General features: G+C 27.0%; 2 long non-coding RNA genes across 3 annotated transcripts; one reads left to right on the top strand and one right to left on the bottom strand.

The window, feature by feature from the left end:
- Positions 1 to 6403: 6403 nt before the first annotated feature.
- LOC100779320 (uncharacterized) lies at positions 6404 to 7314 on the bottom strand. Its single transcript, XR_415823.4, has 2 exons — positions 7222 to 7314; positions 6404 to 6685 (listed from the first exon to the last, which is right to left on the bottom strand). It is a non-coding gene; the product is annotated as an uncharacterized lncRNA (long non-coding RNA).
- Positions 7315 to 16320: 9006 nt separating this feature from the next.
- LOC100795605 (uncharacterized) lies at positions 16321 to 22268 on the top strand. Of its 2 annotated transcripts, none has more exons than XR_415824.4 (6): positions 16321 to 16492; positions 19874 to 20052; positions 20219 to 20462; positions 20541 to 20624; positions 20850 to 21007; positions 22002 to 22268. It is a non-coding gene; the product is annotated as an uncharacterized lncRNA (long non-coding RNA). The 2 variants fall into 2 exon arrangements; XR_005886481.1 differs by lacking the exon at positions 16321 to 16492 and adding an exon at positions 18532 to 18762 and having other exon boundaries at positions 21989 to 22268.
- Positions 22269 to 22276: the final 8 nt, after the last annotated feature.

Here is a 22276-nt window from a genome sequence, read left to right on the forward strand (position 1 = left end):
TTTTGGACATATTTTAAAATTAAATGAAAATAATTTATTATAATATTTATTTTCGGAAACATAATTAAAAAAACTAGTTTTAAAAAATTCAAATTTAAATATGATAAATTTTGGAATGCACTAAGGAAGTACGAAGCATCCATATCATTTTTTTAATGTTTGTATCAATTTTTATTATGGCTTAAAAAAATCTGAATTTGTAAAAGTAATATGTAACAATAAAAATATTTAAAATTAAGATAAATTTGGAAATGAGTTATATTTCCTATTTCAAATTCAGGTCCATCATTCCTTTTTATATGATTTCTGTCCTCTTTTTTTGGATATCTCATTTTTTTCCTCTTTTTCTTTTATTTTTTTCCTTTATATTTGTATAACATTTGTATAAAACATTTATAATATTATCTTGGATGAAAATTTTGCCATGTGAACAAATATCACTTTTGACAAAAAAAAAAGTCATTGACAAAGTCACTAGATAATTATTATCAATATCCTTATCAACGAAAACTCAGTACATCATAACTTATTAGGAGGAATCAAAACAAACAAATTATGGACATTACAATATAATAATATTCATAACAATCTTACCTTTGTATATTTTTTTATATTCTTTTTTATGCATAGAAATGAAAGACTAGAAAATTTATAATAATTTACATATTTAACATAATTAATTAAGTTAAGCCTCCTTCACTTTTGCATATTCATATCCTATTAAAACATTCAGGCAAAAAAATATCTCATTAAAACTTTACTTAAAAAATTTGGTAAAACAAAAATTTAGCGAAAGCAAAAAATAAATATTCTTTAATACGTTATAAATATTGCCTCATTACAAAAACATGGTTTAGTATAAAAGAATACATTGTGTATAAGATCACATGAGATCTTTGAGTTGACAAAGTCAAATATTGTAGACATGTTTTTCAAAAGATGTAGTATGAAGAAGTGATTTGATAAACAAATATGCTTGATTACCACATAAACAAATTTATTAAATGTATATATCACCGTTCTTTGAGAGATAGAGTGAATAATAATTTTAGTGAAATATGAGGTTTTTTTTTTGTTTTACAAAGGTGAAATATGATTTATTCTATCACTTTAAATGTATCGTTTTATTTAACCCAGTAATACATGTAGTATTATTTTCATATGAGATCATTGATTATAGGTCCTTGTAAAAACATGAACTTGGACCATTGGGGGGAATTCTGAATTTTGAATAGATAAACAAAAGTGGTTATTTTAAGAACTAGAAGATTCGGTCGCCATTTAATGGTGAAAAGGCAAAGGTTCATGCTATACAAACGAAATAAAAGTGGCATCAACTTTATGTGTGAGGAACTAATAAAAAAGGCAACAAACACCACATATCATGCTCAATTGGTCATACTCATCATAAAAGGAGTTGGTGATTCCCGTGAAGTGTCAATTACCTAATGAGTTGGGTATGTATATTTATTGGAGTGGATAAGGGGCATCAATAAGTGAAGTAGGATGTTTTTGGGACAACATTTGTGGTGCTTGTGAAGGTGTGTGCCTCTTTCACTCTTTGAAGAGGAGACAATCATAAGTACATGATCAGTTGAGAATTGCTAATTCCCAGCAAAACATGTAGCCAATGTTCCGGTACTGAACTATCCATATCGTGATAAGTTGTGGAATATATATAACTAAGTTCTTCATTATAGGTTTGATGCAAGACGTATCATAAGGCATATGAGATCAAATCTTGTTATATTTTCTTAAATTTATATTTTAAATTAACCTTTGCAAAAGGGTTGTTCGGGTGGTAAATTTGCTTGATTTTCCTGATTGCTGAACCTCTTGTATATGCCAATAAAAATGATAAAACCAGCATCTTCTCGAAGCGTGTTTGTGGTATGTGTTTGGTTTCGGTAGGGAAGAGTTTAATGTATATTAATATAGATATAGATAACTATTTTTTTTTCCGATTACTTGCTTAAAAATTTATATATATAAATAGAAAAACAAGCGCAATCTTTAAAATGTGACACAATATATATTTTTCATAATTGTATCTTTTTTACTTTACCCTTCAATTTAAATTATGTATGATTTTAGTCTCTTAGAAAAAATTAAATCCTTTAGATAAATAAACTTATTTAATCCAACACAGAGCTGTAAGATCTCGCTGTATTCACATGAGTGAAAATAATCTATTTAATAAAAAAAAAGTAAGATTAATTTTTGACCCCAATAAATTAAAAAAATACTTGTAATATTTAATTTATATCATATCATGAAAAAGATTAACTTTTAACTCAATAAATTAAAAAAACATTCATAATTTTTTACTTTAAGACAAAAAAAATCTTAATCTTATGCCGACATTTTGTGCCATCACCATTCCAACTTATTACTATTTTTTAGGAGAGCTACCGCGTATCAAACTAATTAATTAATCATTGGTTATTTTTTTTATTAAAGAAGTCATTCTGGCACATAATTTCCCACGCCTAAAATCAGCTATGGCATTTATTTCATAATTTAATTCACATATTCACACAGACTAATATTAATTATTATTGTCATGGGAATTCTTTTTGGATATGTGCAATAGAGTCTCAAGCTTTTGTTCTGCTTCCATCTTCAAACTACATTGACACTGACCCTGAATGCAAGGACAGTCTGAGCAATCATAGCTACCCCAGCAAGGTATATGTAGATTGATCTCTGCATCTGAATCTTCTTTAGTCTCACACTGCAAAACTGAAATTAAAAGAATGTTCATTATATTTTTAATGGAGAATTAAACTTTTAGTTATTCAAAATCAATCCTAAAAGAATCACTTTGACAAAATAATATAATTCCGAAAGGAGATGAAATTCTTTTGTTTACAAGTTATATACTGTTTTTTTATATCTATTTTTAGTAAACATGTCATAAATTTAAATGCTAGTTAATTGGGGATTTCAAAGTAAATTTATTAAAATACTATAAATTTCATTTATCGTTCCTCAAGGTGTGCTAAAAACGAAAAATGACTCATAAAAAACATGTAAATTAAATGTTGGTTTTCAACATGCATTGATGGCAAACATGAAGGGTGGACATTAAGTTATTTAATTTAATTATAGTAAAATTATTTCATTTAATAAGTTTTTGTATATAAGAATATACACAAAGAATTGTTAAACAAAAAAACTCATGTCAAAAATTATTTCTAAAATAAATTCAACTCCATCAATATATGAAATGGAACTGGTGGTTTGATAAATGAAGGATTACAGGAAGCTTCTTCAAAGAAAGAAGAAATTACCTGAAACAAACACCTAGCTTCAAAGACTTGTCCATGTTCTGTTTAGCTATAGTGACTTTTTTCTCTCTCCCGATATTCTGTTTGGCTAGTGTTTATGTCTTCTACCTAGTATCTGATTGGACATGAATTATTACTAGCCAAAGCTATAGCTTGTATAATTTGTGAGAACTTTTATATACTTTCAAGATTTTTTCTTTTTCTTTTCTATAATATACATTAATACCTTCAAGACTCAAGGGCATTTTTGTAATATAAAATAAGCTAAATTGTGTTTTTTTAGGTTTGATTAATTTTCATACTAACTTGTGACTTCCTCTTTGGATCAATCTCATAATTAATATGTAATGACTATCTTTGTATTTAGTATTAAATATAAAGAATAGAATATGAAACTTTTATTAGAGATGAATTTGATTTTTTTTTGTTTCTTTTTATGTTATTTTATTAAAATTATATAATTTTTAAAATTAAATATCATCATTAAATATTTATATAATTGTTTATACATTGTCATTAGAGGATGTGTGAATTTGGAGGTAGTGGGTTGTTGAGAATTCTTCTTTTGTTTTCTTAGGGGTCTATTGTTTTATATCACTTCCAAGCCCCACACTTAATTCATGACACCACGTGTCCTGTGTGCCGCGACAACCTCGTTCCACCGAATCCGAGGATGTTCCAGTTCCGGAAACGTTAACGCGAGACATCCAAGCCCAAAACGACGCCGTGGAAGCCGTGTCTTACATGAACCCGAATTTATTTCCCTGGACATTTGAAAAGGTTAGGGAAGAGGGGCTTTGATTTGAAAATTTGCGATTTTTTTTCAATTTGTGGGGGATTTTAATTTCCAAAAAAAATGTAAGAATAACATTAAATAATTGGTCCGATGAAAAAATTGATGAAGAGTGATTCATAAGTACGAAAATCAACTAAACTTAACTACGGACAACTAAATAATACATTTTAATATTTTGAGATGAAAGAAAATAAAAAAATACAGAAATAAAATTCATACCTTACGAATTTTACAATGATAAAAAAAAATATTTTAATCTATGTAATATAATTGATAGTGTGTACAACAATTAATGAGAGTTGAGGTAATATAAGTCACAATATAAGATATAGATTAGATTTTTTTTTATTAGTAGAGATATATTTATATTTAATCAAAGATGTTGCTAATGATTCTTAGATTATTTTTAGTGGAATAATTTATTTTGGATTCTTAGAACACTTTTGTTGGTTTTATAATATTAATATTATATAAAATATGAGAACTTTGTTCATTTTTTTTTCCAATTTGAGTTTTCAGATTAGTTTTCTTGGGTTTTTCATTTGAAATTAATTAGGAAAAGAAACATTATAAAATAATATTTTTGAAAGAAAAAAGTTCTTTGGGAATTTTCTTCCTAGAACATAATTTCTAACATGAAAAATTCTTAAGTAAAAATACTAGTAGATACTATGGACAATGATTTTTGAGCTCAAAATTCTAATTAAAGATACTCTTAAAAATTGATTAAGGTAAAAAAAAGCATAAATAACACAATTTTGCATATTTTAATAATTATTATTATTATTTTAGTTACTTCACCCCTACCTTAAGAATGTTTTGCCTTTAATTAATAATACCTGACTAACAAATTAATTAACAAAATTACCTCTAAAACATGTGTGTGAAAATAAAAGAAAAAGCGGTGTGCAACAAATAAAAAAAAGTGCATAATGCTCAATATTTTTATGTAACAAACGAAGAATGACGTGAGGCGTTGAATTTTGTGAATAAAGTGAGAAAAATAAATTGAAAATTAAATGTTGATGATTGAAACTTTTGTAAGATCCGAAAATAAAAAGGTTCCTTACATGAAACGTAACACCACCGCTATAATATTATTAAATAAAGTTGAAAGTTTATTAGAAAAGCATCGACGAGGTTAATAATGTTTTCCAAATACAATATCATTAAATCGTAGGTTTTTAATAACGCTTTCTTTGGGAACTGTTATTTATTTATATGGCTAAATTATGTTTTTAATTCTATTTTTTTATGAAATTTACTTTTATTTTTATTTATTTATTTTTTTTACCTATTTTAGCTTCTTAACTGTTTGTCCATAATTTATTTTCGATCCCGTCACTGAGTGCCACTCAAAAGTAATGTGAAGAATCAATCAGGACAACACAAGGAATTTAAGGTTATGTTTGTCATTTTATTTAATTTTAATTTTTTTAGTGAAAAAATTTATTTGATTATTTGGTAAATAAATATTTTTAAGTAATTTTTAGCATTTTTAAGTAAATTTTATTATTTTTTAAAATGTTAGCTTATAAATTTTTATATTTTTTTTGAAATATTTATTCAAATTTTTATCCTTTTTAAATATTTCATTTTTATTATTTTATATTTTCTATCTACTCCCACTGTTACTTTTATGTACATGATTTAATAAGTTAGCTTAAAATTTTTAACTTTTAATTACTTTAAAATTTTTGGATAAAATATATTTAGTCTCTCATCCTTTTATTAAATTCCATTTTAGTTTTTCAACAACTTTTTTACTAGTCTTAATTAGTCCATCAATTATATATCTATAGTTATTTTTAGTTTTCTCTCACCAATTAAACATCACCATTAAGTAACTTGTAAATTAAATAATAAACTACTTCTGTTTCATAATTTCTTATTTAATTTTAAGTTATTTGTCAAAAAGAAAAAAGCATATGAAAAACCCAAATAAGGAACGAGACTTGTGAAATTCTCTGAAGCTCAATCTTTGAATTCTTCAATTTTGTAATTTAATTTTATTATTTTTATTAAGTACAACAAAAGTGTAATTTAAAAAAATGTCATTACTTAAAATTTAAAATATTTAATGAACTTATATGTTTTATGCAAAAAAAAATAAAATGAAAATGATAGTTGTTATTTTAAAATAAAATTGCTGACAAGTTAATAAGAACTAAAATATTCACATTTGGATATATATATTTTTATTTATACCTAGACAAATTATATATTTTTTGTTTATTTTCAATAATTTTTTTATATTTTTATTGCATTTAAAATTGTAAAATATTTCTAAAACAGATAAAGTTCTAGCGGCACGCAATTTCCCACGCATAAAATAAACTATGGCATTTATTTAATAATTTAATTCACAAATTCATGACACTGATTAATTAATTATTATTGTCATGGGAATTCTTTTTGAACATGTGTGCATGCAATAGAGTCTCGAGCTTTTGATCTTCTTCTTCTTCTGCTTCCATATTTAGATCACATCGGCAGCGATTGTTAATGCAAGGACAGTCAGGGCATTCATAATGACCATAACAAGGTATAACCAGATCAATTTCTGCGTCTGAATCTTCTTTAGCTTCACACTGCAAAACTTCAAATGTATTTTTTCTCTCAATAGCCAACCATTTTATTAAGAAATTTAAAGAATATTCATTATATATTTTTATTTATGTCTACTTTTAGTAAACATGTCATAAATTTAAATACTATTTGTGGATTTCAAAGTAAATCTATTAAAGTAGGATAAATTTCATTTGTATTACTTGTCAAGGTGTTCTAAAAACGAAAATTGACTCATAAAAATTAAATGTTAATTTTCAACATGCATGGATGACGAACATGAAGGAGTACGTGGAGATTAAGTGATTTTAATTAATCATAGCAAAAATATTTCATTTAATAAGTTTTTGTATATAAGTTTGAATTATCAAACTGTTAAATTTAATATATTGAAATATTTGAAGGATTATTAAAATTTTAATGAGTACAAAGAATTGTTGAGTAAATAAATATAACCTATCAAAAGTTATTTCTGGAATAATTTTAACTCCAACCATATGTGAAATGTAACTTGTGTTTAGTAAATAAAGGATTACATGAATGTTCTGCAAAGTAAGGAGAAATTACCTGAAGCAAAAACCAAGAGGACGACGAAGAAACCTAGCTTAACCAAAGACTTGTCCATGTTCTGTTTGGCTAGTGACTATGTCTTCTACCTAGCCTCTCATACATTAATTTATAGCCGAAGCTAGCTCATATAATATGTGAGAATTCAGTTAATTAATTAGCCTCTCTTACTTTATTGCATTATATTTCTTGAAATTAATGTGTACAACAATTAATGATAAAACTAACTCAAAAGTTAGTTAAAAATAAAAAACTAAATTATTAAATTAGAAATGTTTAATTAATTAACTATGAATAAAAAGTGTAAAATGATAAAAAAATATATATTTATATTTTAGTATTTTATGTTTTATTTTTTTCATGTTAAATATTGTATTATTAATCTTATATTATTTTTTAAAATATTTTTAATTGAATTTAAAATAATATAAAAAAATTCAATTATACTTTTATTATGTTAATTAGTATAACAGTCAAAATAAATCATCTAATATAAAATTATTTAAAAATAATAGATAAACTATATTGTTTAAAAAATAAATTAAATATTATAAGTGATACAAATGATTAAAATAAATAATATAATATAAAATATAATAAAAAAAACCTATCAGGTATCATTATTAATGTCTAGATTTACAATATTAAATTAATAAAATAAATAATATACTCATTAAATTAAGAATTTAATATAAAATTTTCTAAACATAATATAAAAAATAAAATAAAATAGAGTAAATTTATGACTTATTATTATGTTAAATAACAATAAAATTCTGATTTAATTTATTTAAAAAGATAAGTAAAAAATTTGATGAATATATTAAACATAAAAAATAAAGACAATATATAAAAAAAACTAAGGTTTAAAAACGTTAAAAATTACAAAAAAAAACACTTTAAAAAATTATTTATTGAAGAATAAATAAATTTTTTAAATTAAAAAAACAATTAAAATACGCTCTCCAACGTAAGTAAAATAACAACCAGAAAAGTGCGCCCTTTCAAAAAAAAAAAAAAACTAGAAAAGTGCATAAAGCTCACATAGAATGAGGCGAGGCTACACATGAAAATGGGGCGGGTCGAGTATGGGTATTGTCTCCCCAATCCCTTACCCCGACTTCTCAACATATCCCCATACCAGTACCCGATACTCGACGGGTTTGAGTTTATTGTCTCATCCCCGTACATTGGTATCCCCAATCCCGTTCCACACACCATTTAGAAAAATATTTTTTTTTTGTAAAAAAATATTAAAAATTTGATTTTAGAAAAAAAAAATTTGATTGTTAAACATTTATTTTTAACTACTTATATATCAATAAATTTATTATAACGCGTGTGTCTACATAAATAATTAAGAAAATAATATTAAATTATGTAAAAATTTTAAAATAAAATTAACTAGTAATAAAAATTATATGCCTTTTGATTAAATTATGCAAAAATTCTAAAGATTTTAAGTGGCGGGACGGGTTCGGGGTCAGGACGGTTGTAGTAATCCATACCCGTACCCGACTTTTGATTATCAGGGAAAATTCGAATCCAAACTCATACCCGGTCAACTCAGGTATTACCCGTCAAAGTCGGGAAGGATTCGGATGGATACCCATAAGTACGAATTTTCTTGCCATGTCTGGGTGAGATGTTGATTTTGGTGAATAAAGTGAGAAGAAATAAATTGAAAATTGAATATGATAACTGAATTTTTGTCATCTGAACAAAATAAATTAAAGACGGTTACTTATACATACAAGGTAACATCACCGCTAACTATATATATATATATATATATATATATATATATATATATATTCATTAATGATATAAATATTAATTGAGGTAGAAATGCTATTAAAAAAAAGCACTGATGATTTTAGTAATATTTAAAAAAAACATTAAACTGAATGTTTTCAATAGCACGTTCTAGAAGTGTTATTTTATTCATTGACAAATTATGTATTTTTTTACGAAATTCAACGATAATCTTTAAATAATTTTTTTATTTGTCTAATTAGTTCTTTAACTATTGTGGATAACTATTTTAATTCTTTCAACAAATATCATTGTTATGTAATAATGTATCGATAAGACAATTAGGTGAACTACAAATTGATCTAACTATTAATTACATGTAAAAATGGAATAAAATATAATTTTAATCTCTCATATTTTCATAAAATCATTTTTAATTTTTCAATTTTTTTTATTTTAGTTATTTTATTATTGTCCATTATTGTTTTTACTTTTTAGTCCCCTTCATAACATCATTGTTTTTTTCCATTGACATGACAATCACATGATTGTTAGTTAGGAATTCGAATTTTAAGGCAAATGAACACTTGGAAACACTCAAAGAACTAAGGAGAAGTAACCAAGTGAAAATGCCTAGCAAAATGTAAGGAATTTGGGGTATAATAGATAGTGAATGTGATATTAGGGGTGTGGAATGGGTAAAATCTATTTTCCTAGCTCTTTGAATTTCCTCTTCTCTAATATTCTTTACATACTCTTGTTCCCAATAATTCAGGAGCTATCATAATGCAAGAAGCTATGGCAATGCTTTTTTCTTTTGCACTCCAATACACTAAGAGATAATTGTTTGCAATGTGTCCTTTGATTAAGTCACATGTTAAGCACTTAACAAACACCCCCATAAGAAATAAGCACGATTCTCACATTCCTGACCTATGTGAAAGCTAAAAATATTACCCACAACTCATATGTCGATCGACCTTGAATAATAAAATAACTTGACGTTTACTATAACTTGATCATATATTAAGTTATAGACATTATTTTTAGATGATTCCAAAAGCTATTAGTTACAATTCACATGTCCCTATACTACAAGAGTTTACAATCTACCAAAATTTCTTCTTAAAAAAAGTCACAGCTTAATTAAGGTCATGTGTACACGTGACCAACACATCCCTCAAATTTGAACAAAATGCGAAGTTCTTTTAAAATTAAATTATAAATATCCATAGTTGTTTTAAAATTATATATACTTGAAAAATTAAAATTTATTTTTGATTATCTATGCTATATGATTCAAATTTATAATTTTTATTTTTTAGTAACATTTTTCTTTACTTCATAGGCTCCCTACATATTTATTCTAGACCTATAGTTTATAATTTTCATTTTAGGTAATTTAACATGGTTCAAATAACTTTTTAAATTTAAAAGGCATTACTTATTTTTATTTTCCAAATTATATCTCTATTTTTTATATTTTTATGTAGTATAATAAAAGTGCATTAATATAATGAAGTTGTAAAACAAATTTGTATTTCTTTAAAAGTTTATATATATTTTCCTCTCAAATTTAATTTTTTTTTAATCCTTCAAATTTAAAATTACTTTTTAATCCCTCAAATTTAAAAAACACTCTTTTCCATCTTCCTAGATCTCACTAGCATGTATCAAAGAAGGACTTGTTAAATTTTAATTTAAAGTAAAAATTGTGATTTTTGACTATTTTAAAACGTGAAAATCATCTAAATAAAAAATAAAAATATAAAACATGAAAATTTTCCTAGACCTAAACTGAAATCAATTCTCAATGTTGGTAACCCTAGCCCCAACAAAACCTCATGCATGCCTAGCACCTTTAGCTACCAACTACATGTCAAAATGGTTACCGAAATCATCAGTGTGATGAATCACAACTTCGAGGTCTTCTGGACGATTGGTGCAGATACACGATCTGTTTGAGCTTCTACGCCTGCTTCTCGAAATAGAGCAGTGTTGAGGAGGGAGAACAAGGCAACAACAGTTACAATCAACAGCACCATCGAAACAGACGAAGCCGCAAGAAAATAATATATTCTTTGTTTTCAGAAGAAAAATAGTTTAAATTTTTGTAGAATACATATAACTTTATGATTAACAAAATTCAAATTACTTATATAAAATTTGACAGATTTTACAATTGAGTTAAGACCCTTGTTTGTATTACTTACTTGCTTTGTATGTTCAGCATTGTAAGAGCAAAACAATACAAATTAGAAAGATAAAATAATAAAATTAATATTATTTTATTTTATTTTATTTTTTATCTCTTAATTATAATCTTTTACATTCATCTAAAAGAATTGCCTATGGGAACAAGACTTAGATTTTTATGGGGCAAAACTTTTTCTTAATCAAATATTGTAAGTAAAAAAGAAATATTTTTGAGGACAATTGTTCCCATATTCATTAACATGCATCATTCTCTGGGTGGGGATATGCAAAGGCCTATTTTCAGTGGATTCTCAAATATGTGGAGATGGGATCTTGTTTTGGTTTGGGGATGTAAACTTGATATGCTTTAATGTTGATGTACTGTTTCCTAGGTACTTAGCTACATTGTTTTCTTGTTTTATTTTTTTTCATACAATTTGTGGTAATTTTTAACAGTTAAAATTGATGGAAGTGAATTTAATAATTCTTGTTTGACAAACATTCATATGAGAATAAGGGATTTATTTCTTAATGTAGATGACCCTAACCCAGATTCTTTCATATATTCGAAAGCTTAATTATTATTATCATGGAAATTCTTCTTTGACAGGTGCAATAGACACTGGCTTCTGTTCTTCTTCCTTCTCCAGATCACATATACACTGATAATCTATGCAAGGACAGCCAGGGCATTGATAATCACTATTGCAAGGTACATGCAGATCGAGTTTTGCTTCTGTATCTTCCTTAGCTTCATACTGCAAAACTGAAAATATATTGTTTTTTAAATCTAAATAGTCCTCTACTGAAATGACAATAACGTAAATTATGGAATAATAATCTTATAACTGTAATCAGTTGCATGTTTAAACGTAAGGTATTCTTATATGTGATTTTAAACAATAAAAAGAATAATGATTGTATGTTTTATATTTTTTATATGAAAAATATTTCTATAATAAGGAATTACATTTTCGATTATTAATTAAAATCAATCTCAAAAGAATCTTTTAGATACAATAATAAAATTCAGAAAGGAGTTGAAATTCTTTCAATTTAAAAGTTATATATAGTATTGTCCTTATATTTTTATGTTCAGTCTATTTTCAATAAACATCTCATAAATTGAAATACTAATTGTGGATTTCAAAGTAAATTTATCAAAACATCATAAATTCCATTTATCGTCGGGGTATTCTAAAATCGAAAATTGACTCGCAAAATTAATGCTATTTATTTTTCAAATATTTAATAAATACTATATGTTTTACAAATAAAATTCACTCAAAAAAATATCTAATACTATATATTTTTCATCATGAAAAATTAATATTTAAATATTTCAATTCATATTATAATGATTTCGAACACAATATTATCGATGAAAAGAAACTGGGTGTTTGGATAAGTTTGTGTTAATCTTAGATTGTGTTTGGGTAAGGTTAAAGAAAAAAATGTTTTTTTTAAATTACCTTTTCCTTAAAACTTTCTTTTGAAAACTTCTCTTTGATAATCTTTTAAAAAAAATCACTTTTTTAGTTTTTCATTTTTCAATAAAATGTTGCAAACATATATATCTTTTAGTCAATTTGTTTCCCTATAAAACACAAATTAATAAGCTTGCCCACGGGACTATATATATAGCTATGCAAAAAGCTAGTACTGTATTAGCTAGAGATTGGTTTGTGGCTGTGTACATCTTGTACTGATAATCTGACATGATGCCACTTTTATTCCAAATGAATTAAATGTTTTGCTTCTAAAAATAAAAAATAAAAAATAAAAAAGCATGACCTGTATCAACTATCAAGGTAATCAAAACACATAAATTTAAATAATTACATGAAGCTTCTCCAAAGAAACAAGAAACTACCTTGTGAAAATAGCAAAAGGGCACCAAAGAAACCTAGCTTGACAAAAAACTTGTCCATTATATTTTGTTGGGCAGTGACGATGTCTTCTACTTGTTGGAGTATCAGAATTGGCAAGCAAAAGAAAAAGAACGTACAAAAAACCTAAGGGGAGAGAAGAGAAAAAGAGAAGTGTGTTTTAGTGAGTCTATACAGGAAGAGAAAGCGTTCCTTTTTATAGGTAGACAAATATTAATTATTATATTATTCCCAGCAATAAAGATGATTGACAAGAAATAATAAGTAATAAATAGATTTAAACACAATAATAGACTATTATTACTGTTTTTTAAAATCTTTGACTCTACTAATATTCTATACTTACTTATACTTTATTACTATTATCTATTTAATTATATCTTTATCTGTCTACATTCTATTATATATATATATATATATATATATATATATATATATATATATATATATATATTATATGGTATGATATTTAATTATATTATAATATAATATATAATAATATAAAAATGATGACCCCTTTTTTTAATCAAAACTTAATATTATAATAAAAAAGGAAGAATAATATTTTGATTCATGCCAATTATATCAATATATATCATTTATATAATTAAAAATAATATCAATATTTAAATGTGTATTTATGATAATTATGTATAGCAAAATCAAACACTAAATTTTTTATTTATTTAATTATTTAATTTTATTATTATTATCTATTCTATATCAATCATATATATATATATATATATATATATATATATATATATATATATATATATATATATATATATATATATATATATAAGAGTGTTTCATTCTTTGATTTATATGTCACCTGGCATCTCTAAATTCATTATATTGTACGTACAAAAATATTCTATTTTAGTATTCAATCTATTCTATTAGGCTATTGTTAAATGTTTGACTTAAAAATATTCTTATTTCCTTTTTTAAATATAAAATATTAATATAAACAATAAGAATGAAAAATAATTCAGTTTCATTTCGTCTAATATTATTCATTAATTATGTTGTTAAAAATATTTTATTTTCATATTCAATCTATTCTATGAGGCCATTGTTAAACGTTTGGCATACAAATATTCCTATTATCATTTTTAAAGATATAAAATATCCATATAAATAATAAAAGTGACAAATAATTCATAATAATAAACATGATCCTAATCAATAATATTAGTTAATTCAAAATTAAAAAATAACTCAGAATAAAAATTAATAATTATTAAATTTTCTGATTAATAGTTGACTATTTTTTAAAAATTATCAATCCGCATAAGATAAATTTAATTATTTTCCTTAATTATAAATTTAGTTTATTTTATTTTATATTATCAATCTATTTGCATACGATTTTCTCTTTGTTTGTAGCTGATATATTTTAGATCCTTTAAGATTTGATAAAAAAACACTTTCATTCTTACGTTTTAAAACAATAATTTTAATTTGGATAAAAAAATTAATTGATTGATCGCCATTATAATTATTTTCATTGTTAAATATATAAACTATTATTGTTTATATAACAGAAATATAAGAGAATCATCATATCACGTAAAAATTAATGTATCATGCAAATTATTTATCAAATATTGATAAATAATTATATTTCTACGTTAGAAATTTTTTTATACATGCGTTAGAAAAAATATATCAAATTAGAAAATTTAGTATACGGGAATAATTATATACCTATGTTAGAAAATATGTATCAATTTTTTAAATAATAATATAGAATTTTATAACATTAAATACTGATAGACTGATTATATTAAATATTGATAAATAGTAGAATATATACGGAAAACCGTAAAATATCACAAAAAAATTGTATCTTACAAAAAAAATGTATAATGAGTAAATTAATTATACATGTAAATTATAGAAAATCATGATAATTAATAAAAAAATTATCATAACTATAATACATTAAATAAATTGATTATCATATAATATAAATTTTTACAATCAAGGTAATAAATCAATTCAATCTTGAATTATTATTTATTTATTAATTTTTCTTTTAATACATAATTCAAATTATAATTATTTTTAAATAGAAGATGTCTCAACTAATAATTAATAAAATAGGAATTATTACAATGAATAGATGAATTGAATAATACTATTTAGTAATTTTGAAAAAAATAATATGAGATCATCAGCTAGTATCACCCATAGAATCAAACTTTATTTTATATATATATATAGATAGTAGTGTATTTTAAACATCATACTAAAAAATCACCAAGTTCAGTACTTCAACTCAAATGAAATTTAATCAAATAAATTCCAATTCAACAAGACATATTAAATTAATCAGAGCATGTTTAGATGAAGTATTTAACACTAAAACAATTCAGTAATTCCTTTATTCAAACATAACCAAATTAATAATTTTGATAATATATCCAAATATACTCCGCTTTGTCGGAAAGAAGTTCCTATGGTCCCAACTAAAACAAGCATAGAAAACCATATAGGATTCATTAGGATATAAACAAGCAGTTTTTTTAGTGCCAAAATAGTTAATATAAAAAAAAGACAAGTTATGTTTTTGACCTTTTGATTAATGTAATTTGATATATCTTCCCCCATAAAAACAAGTCATTTCATTATTTTTCATTCTCAATAAAGCTAAGAAAAAAAATTTCATTTTTTAATTTCTGTTTTACTTCTTTCTTCCCCATAAAGATACTGAATAGAAATTTTAAAAATAAAAAATTTCAATTTAAACATTCTTAGAATTTAATTTTTTTAATCACATATCATGAAATAAATTCCATGATAGAAAAGCTAGCAAAACCCTGATACTAATTTATCCAAAGAATTAAATTTCTTAAAATATATCAAATAATTTAAATTCCTTAAATGAGAAAAATTAGATCGTTAAAATAGGTGTTTCTTTTTGCACCTTATATAAATCAACAACAACAACATCCTTGAGTGGATCTAGAGTTTGTTACACCAACTTCTATAGCGTACCCAGAACTCACCGCGTGTTGTTCTTCAATCCCTTTACTCAGGAGATTATCAAACTACCAAATAGTTGCCTTCTCTTGTGCTCCAACGTCATCTGACTGTGTTGTGTTTACTGTTAAGCATGTTAGTCCTACCGTTATGGCCATCAGCACATGTTACCCCGGGGCAACAGAATGGACCACTGCTAGTTTCTTGTCTTCTCATGCAAGGACTGACCTCCATATATGGAATAATGAGAAACAGTGTCTTCTTCTCTAATTAAAGTTCGTTTTTATGGAAAGCGTTGCATATCATTCTCTCTTGGTGGCTATAGATACTATCCTCCTAAGCAGTGGCATGACTGGGGAGAACAAGACCCTTTTGAAAACATATGGATTGAACCGCCAAAAGATTTCTCTGGGTTCACATGAAGAATTTTAGTGAAACAAGTAAGCATTCCCAAATCACTATTTGTTATGACTTATTTTTTAACTCTTATTATAACTGCTGGATATATGCTTTCGTTGCCAAATAACAAGGCATAGTAAGCTTGTTGCTCTTCTTTATTAAGTAATTCTGTATAGTTGAATTTTTCATCAATGCTATTGATGTTTGTATTACTTAATTATTGATGTGTACTATGTGCAAATTACAAAGTAATCCAAGTTGCTCTCACTAAAATAGTTTTACTACAACAATAGCTATTTAAAAGGACACTTTATATTGATGTGCCACACATGATTGGAAAACTCGTTAAGTATCATCTGATTCTTGAAGGGATTTTTCTAAATGGTTAGTTGTGTTAATACTTTTAAAATAGTATAGTTTGTCACAAAAATAAATGATTCTTTGCATTTACTGCATGTTTTCACATACAAATTCATTTAATTGCTATTTAATATTTTTAAAATGGTATGGTTAGTGTCAATGTTTTAAAGGTGCTATCTGTGGTCATTATTGGCTTTGGAAAAGAGAAAAGGGGTTAGACCGGTAGAGGTTAGATTTTGTATCATAATTGTCTGCATCTATGTGTATTTTATATACATTCATCCAAACAAGGGAGATCACTAGTTTTTTGTGACTTTGAAGGATGAAAGGAGTGAATCCACAATTGGATCTTATGTGAATAATTACGATAAAAGACTTGAATTGCATGTGTGCGTGCATTGGAATTTATGATTTTGAGTTATTTCTTAAAAATCTCTTACAAGTTCATTCATTTGCATTCAGCAATCAGCTTTTATAAAATTTTGACATGATCCGTACAGGTAGTAAGACTAGCAAACGTTATGGAGTAACTTGCTTAGTAGGGAGGGAGAAAAAGTGAAAGCAAAGAATAACTATTAGGGGAGAACCGGAGAAGGTGTGTAGTGAAAATTGTAAAGTTGTAGGCAGAAGCGAGGTCCATGTTGCTTTTCTTAAACACAAATCTACATACATTGATTAAGCAATAAATATCTTATTCTGGTTATTAGGGGAGGGGTGGGGATTGCAAAGCTAGAGACAAATTATGAACTTGAAGCCCAAGTGCTCAACAATAAGAGAAAGCATAACAAAATGGCAAGTTAGGGAGTGATTTTTAAGGGCATTGTGAATAAGAAATTTGATAATGACAGGGGAAGGTCAAAGACTTAAAGGTTTAATAAATGGTCATGTTCCACCTTGTGAACTTGGCAACCCAGCCTGCTTCCTTACCCTACCATCTTAAAAAGCCAACTTATGATTCTGAGTTTGATTGGCTTTAAACTTTGTTTGGCCCTCCATATTTTTCTGAAGACAGCTCTCATGTACAAAAATTAAAACATATATCTGAAATCCTGAAAAATTATCTCTCCTACTCAACAAATTTGGTTTGGGACAAACTGTTCTGAACCTTTGATTGATGGGTAAATGTTTATTTAGCTGTTTATCCAAGACGGTTGTGTTCTGTGTGCGAAGTGTCCAACCTTGTAAGTTGTGACTATTAGGTTCCCTGTCGTCGAGCATATAACAGGCAGTGGCATTTTCATACAATTTCCTATTAGTGAAGCTCATTTGGAAGCATGCCGAAGGCTCAATAGCACAAGTGCACTGAAGGAGATAAACTTTACTTTCATCTTCCACAATCAAAACACGACTCTTTTGATAACATTCTTTTTTCGTGGTTGGCTAAAATTCATTCGAAATCATTGATATAAATGGATCTCGCTTATAAATCAGAAGAAAATAATTGAATGAGAAATAAGATATATTAAAATTAGTGAACAAATTTTCTAGAAAGAGAGTGGCAGAAAAAAGTGTGTTAACATATTGCTGATTCTACAAATATTTAACTAAACCGTTCTCAGAAAAGTAGTTCAGATACGGAAGGACACGTGGCGGTGGGAATTGAATCCACAATCCACATGATCGTTAACGTTTCACGACCATTTCGAATCCCAATGCAAATACCAATGTAACTATATTCAATTTTTCTAAACCCACCCCCACCCTCACCCTCATTCCTCCATTTCCAATCCCCCAACCGTCACAACCATCACTCCCCCAACCGCCACAACCACCCCCGCCAAAACCGCGCCAAAACCAACCTTTGGGAGGCCGCGCTCGGCGCCGTCTACGACCTCCGGCTCCACGTCTTCGACCGCGTCCTCCACCGGGAGCTCGCGTACTTGGAAGGCGTGTCCGCCGGTGACGTGGCGTACCGAATCACCGCCGAAGCCTCCGACCTCGCCGTTACCCTGTACACTCTTCTTAACGTCGGTATCAACTGTTTTACAGTTCTCTATATTCCTACTTCCTCTTCTGCTCTCGATTACGTTAATCTTTCATTCCCATCGCCACGGTAAAATAAAAAAAAAATTATCAAACAAAGTACTATAAATAAATTCCACTCTCGCCAAGGTTGCTATTTTTATTTTTTTTAATTCTAATCTTACAAGAGGAAGTGTGTTGTACCAATATATAAACTTCTATGTATATATAAAAAACAAAAGCAAAAATAGTTTTTTCACAGTAGTGAAACCGATCACAAACTATAACGGTTTTATTCTGCTATCAAATAAACCACAAACCTATATGTTGACTTTTACAAAGTCACACGGATTAAACTCTAAAATAAAGTACTATAAATATTAGTATTAATTAGAATATTTTTATTATCATTTAATTATAAATTAAAGATTGATAAAAAATTTTAATAACTATTTTAAAAACCATATTTTTAATTAATTATTAGCATTAATTTTTTTATGCTGACACTATAAAATATTAACTAATATTAATAATTTAATTTTAATATATTCTTAATGTTATCCGTCAATAATTAAAAAATCATCTTATATAGAATTATTATTGCAAAAGTTAAAAAAAAATTGTATATGTAATATCACTTATTCTATTAAATTAAATTAGTAACAAAACTTGAATACAGGGTGACAATCTTCTTCCACTAAAATTAATATTTTATCTTAAATTATTTTTTATTAACTTAAATATGTTTATATATATATATATAATATACTTCTTTATCAGATTTCTACCTATTAATTTTTTTAATTATTACTTCAACTTTTTAAATTTTTGCATTTGATACACGGAGACCTAACACCACCCTCTAACCAAACTGGAGTTTATGAATTTTCTCCTCACTAATATGTTCCTCAACCTTTTCACTTCTCTCCACTTGGTATTTCACCTTACACTTCTACTCCAACATTCTTCCTTTTAAATGTGCCCGCATTTTCTGTACCTGACTAGTGGCTTTGCTTGACATTTTGATAACATTACATTTTATATTGCTTTTATGTAATTACATGTATCTGATTATTAGTTTTTTCTTTCTTTTCTGACAGACGATAGTACCAAGTACTCTGCAGTTGTTGGCAATGATGATGCAGATGTTAGTCTTATACCCTTTCTTTGATTTCAGCCATGGTGAGTCACAATCAGGGGCTTATGCTTGTTTCATTGCTGGTTCTGGATAATTTGAATGGTGCTAGTTGTTGCCTTTCTTGGTCAAGAACTTCGCAAGGTATCCAAAGAGGCACATGTTAGCATTGCTGCTCTCTCAGCTTATCTAAATGAGTTAACTTGAATTTTCACCAGAAATAATCTTAAAGGGCATGCATTGTTTGCCCAATTTGCTATTCGACCTTGTGTGTCAATGTTATTGTTTGTTTTTGTTTTTCTTAATTAAGGTGCTTCCTGCAATTCTCTTTGTGAAAGCAAACAATGAAGAGTCGTGTAAGAATACTAGGTTTAAGAGACTGGCCCTGGTGGACTATACTGCAAGGCAGAAGAAAAAGAAGATGAAAGCATTGATTCCTCAGATTATACAAGCTATATACTTTGGAGTCCTTTCCATACTCAAGAGGTTCATTGGATCGCTATAGCTTGGTTTCATTTGTGACATCGTTGCTTTTCTTGATTCAGCCAATCCAGGTATATATTGTCATCAAGGTTCAGCTTTTGAGGAACTGTCTTTGGTTATCATCAATCTGAAAATAAAGAATCACGCAGGATGTAGGGAAAGCTTACAATGAGTGCTGGCAGGGAGAACCAGCTGCTGAACGCTTGCTTGCCATGAGCAGGTTCAAAAATAAGGTAAATGCATTACATGTGATCTGAACACATTTAATTTTCTTCTTTTTGTAATGTATGCTTTTAAATTGCATGGAGAATTTTGTTTGAAATTGACAAAATTCTGATAATAAGAAAATGTAAAATGGTTCTTTAGCACACTTTATCCACTGTTTTTTTTTTAAAATTCAATCGAGGTAATAATTAATATGTTGCACTGCAATAATAGATCATTTTTTTCCTCCACAGTAGTGGTTGAAAAACCAGATGCTGCTGATTTGATTTGGACCGTGTTACAGGGGACCTGAAATTCAATCGATGACATGCCACTTGTTTTAAATGGAATGGATTAAATCTTCTCATTAGAACTGGAGAGACAGTTGCTATTGTGGGTCCTTCTGGTGGAGGTAAAACAACACTTGTAAAACTGTTGCTTCCTCTTTATGATCCTATATCTGGTGAATCATTTAAAATAAATCTGGGATTGTGATTTGTCAAATGCATTTAATATACCAACTGGTTTTATTTTACAGTAATTGTTGTCTATCATCTTATGCCTATAGGTTGTATACTGATTAATAACCATAACATCCAAAACATTTGGTTGGCAAGTTTGAGAAGACATGTTAGTATTGTTTCTCAAGATATAGTAAGCGATTCATGCCTTTGTATTGTTGCAGAATTTGTACTTCAGTTCATGATGCTCATTAGAATTTAAAATGTGGTTGATTTGCCAGCATGAATGATTCGTACTATTTTTCACAAGCATTTAGGGTTGCTTTTCACTTTCAAAACTGGTTTAAAACGGTTTAAGATAAACTAGTAATATAAATTCAGGTTATATTGTAACTAGTTTTAACTAAACTTTTTACTGAAGTTTATTTTAAACCAGCTCTTGTCAAGAAGCAGCTTTTGCTTATAAACCATTGGTTTACGATTATGTCTTACCCATAACTACCCCAAGCCCTTACAACTAACTGAAGAGGCAGGGAGAATGAAAAGAATGAGAGACGATTGGAAAATGTTGGACTAGACAGAAAACCAATTTTAAAATAATTTTAAGAACTGGTTTTAACTCAAAATTAGTTTCTATAAGCACAAGTTTTAACAAATGTAGGTAGTTACAAAATATCATGTTTAAAAACTGGTCTATTGCATTTAGATTTCTGGGCTTTTATGTTACCAAACAGCCCTTTATATTTTCTTTTTCCTTCCCTTATATCAATTGTTTGATTTTTCTGCTATATGTTAATTCAGCAACTTCGGTCATTCTTGATTGCTAGCATGAATAGTTTACATCTACTGGTATCTTTGATCTTTTGTAGATTTATACGTCATGCAAATTACTCATGGTTCAACTAATAATGTTTATGATATATATACTCTAGACACTTTTTTCAGGTACAGTTGCTGCAAACATTGGCTATAGGGATCTGACAACAAAAATTGACATGGACAGGGTGAAGCATGCATCTGAAACTGCTCATGCAGATGAGTTTGTTAAAAAACTACCAGAAGGATACAAAATCAATATTGGATATTTATAATCTGTTCATCCAAGTGTGCGTGTAAAGGTGCAGGTGCATCCTCCTCTTTCTTTTCCCTGTAAATTCTTTTGTAATCACATTAATTTTTATTGGAGGGTCATTATCACAGTATTTTAACTCATGCTCCCT

The sequence above is a fragment of the Glycine max genome, chromosome 9 (genome assembly GCF_000004515.6).
Source record: "Glycine max cultivar Williams 82 chromosome 9, Glycine_max_v4.0, whole genome shotgun sequence".
Classification (NCBI taxonomy): Eukaryota; Viridiplantae; Streptophyta; class Magnoliopsida; order Fabales; family Fabaceae; genus Glycine; species Glycine max.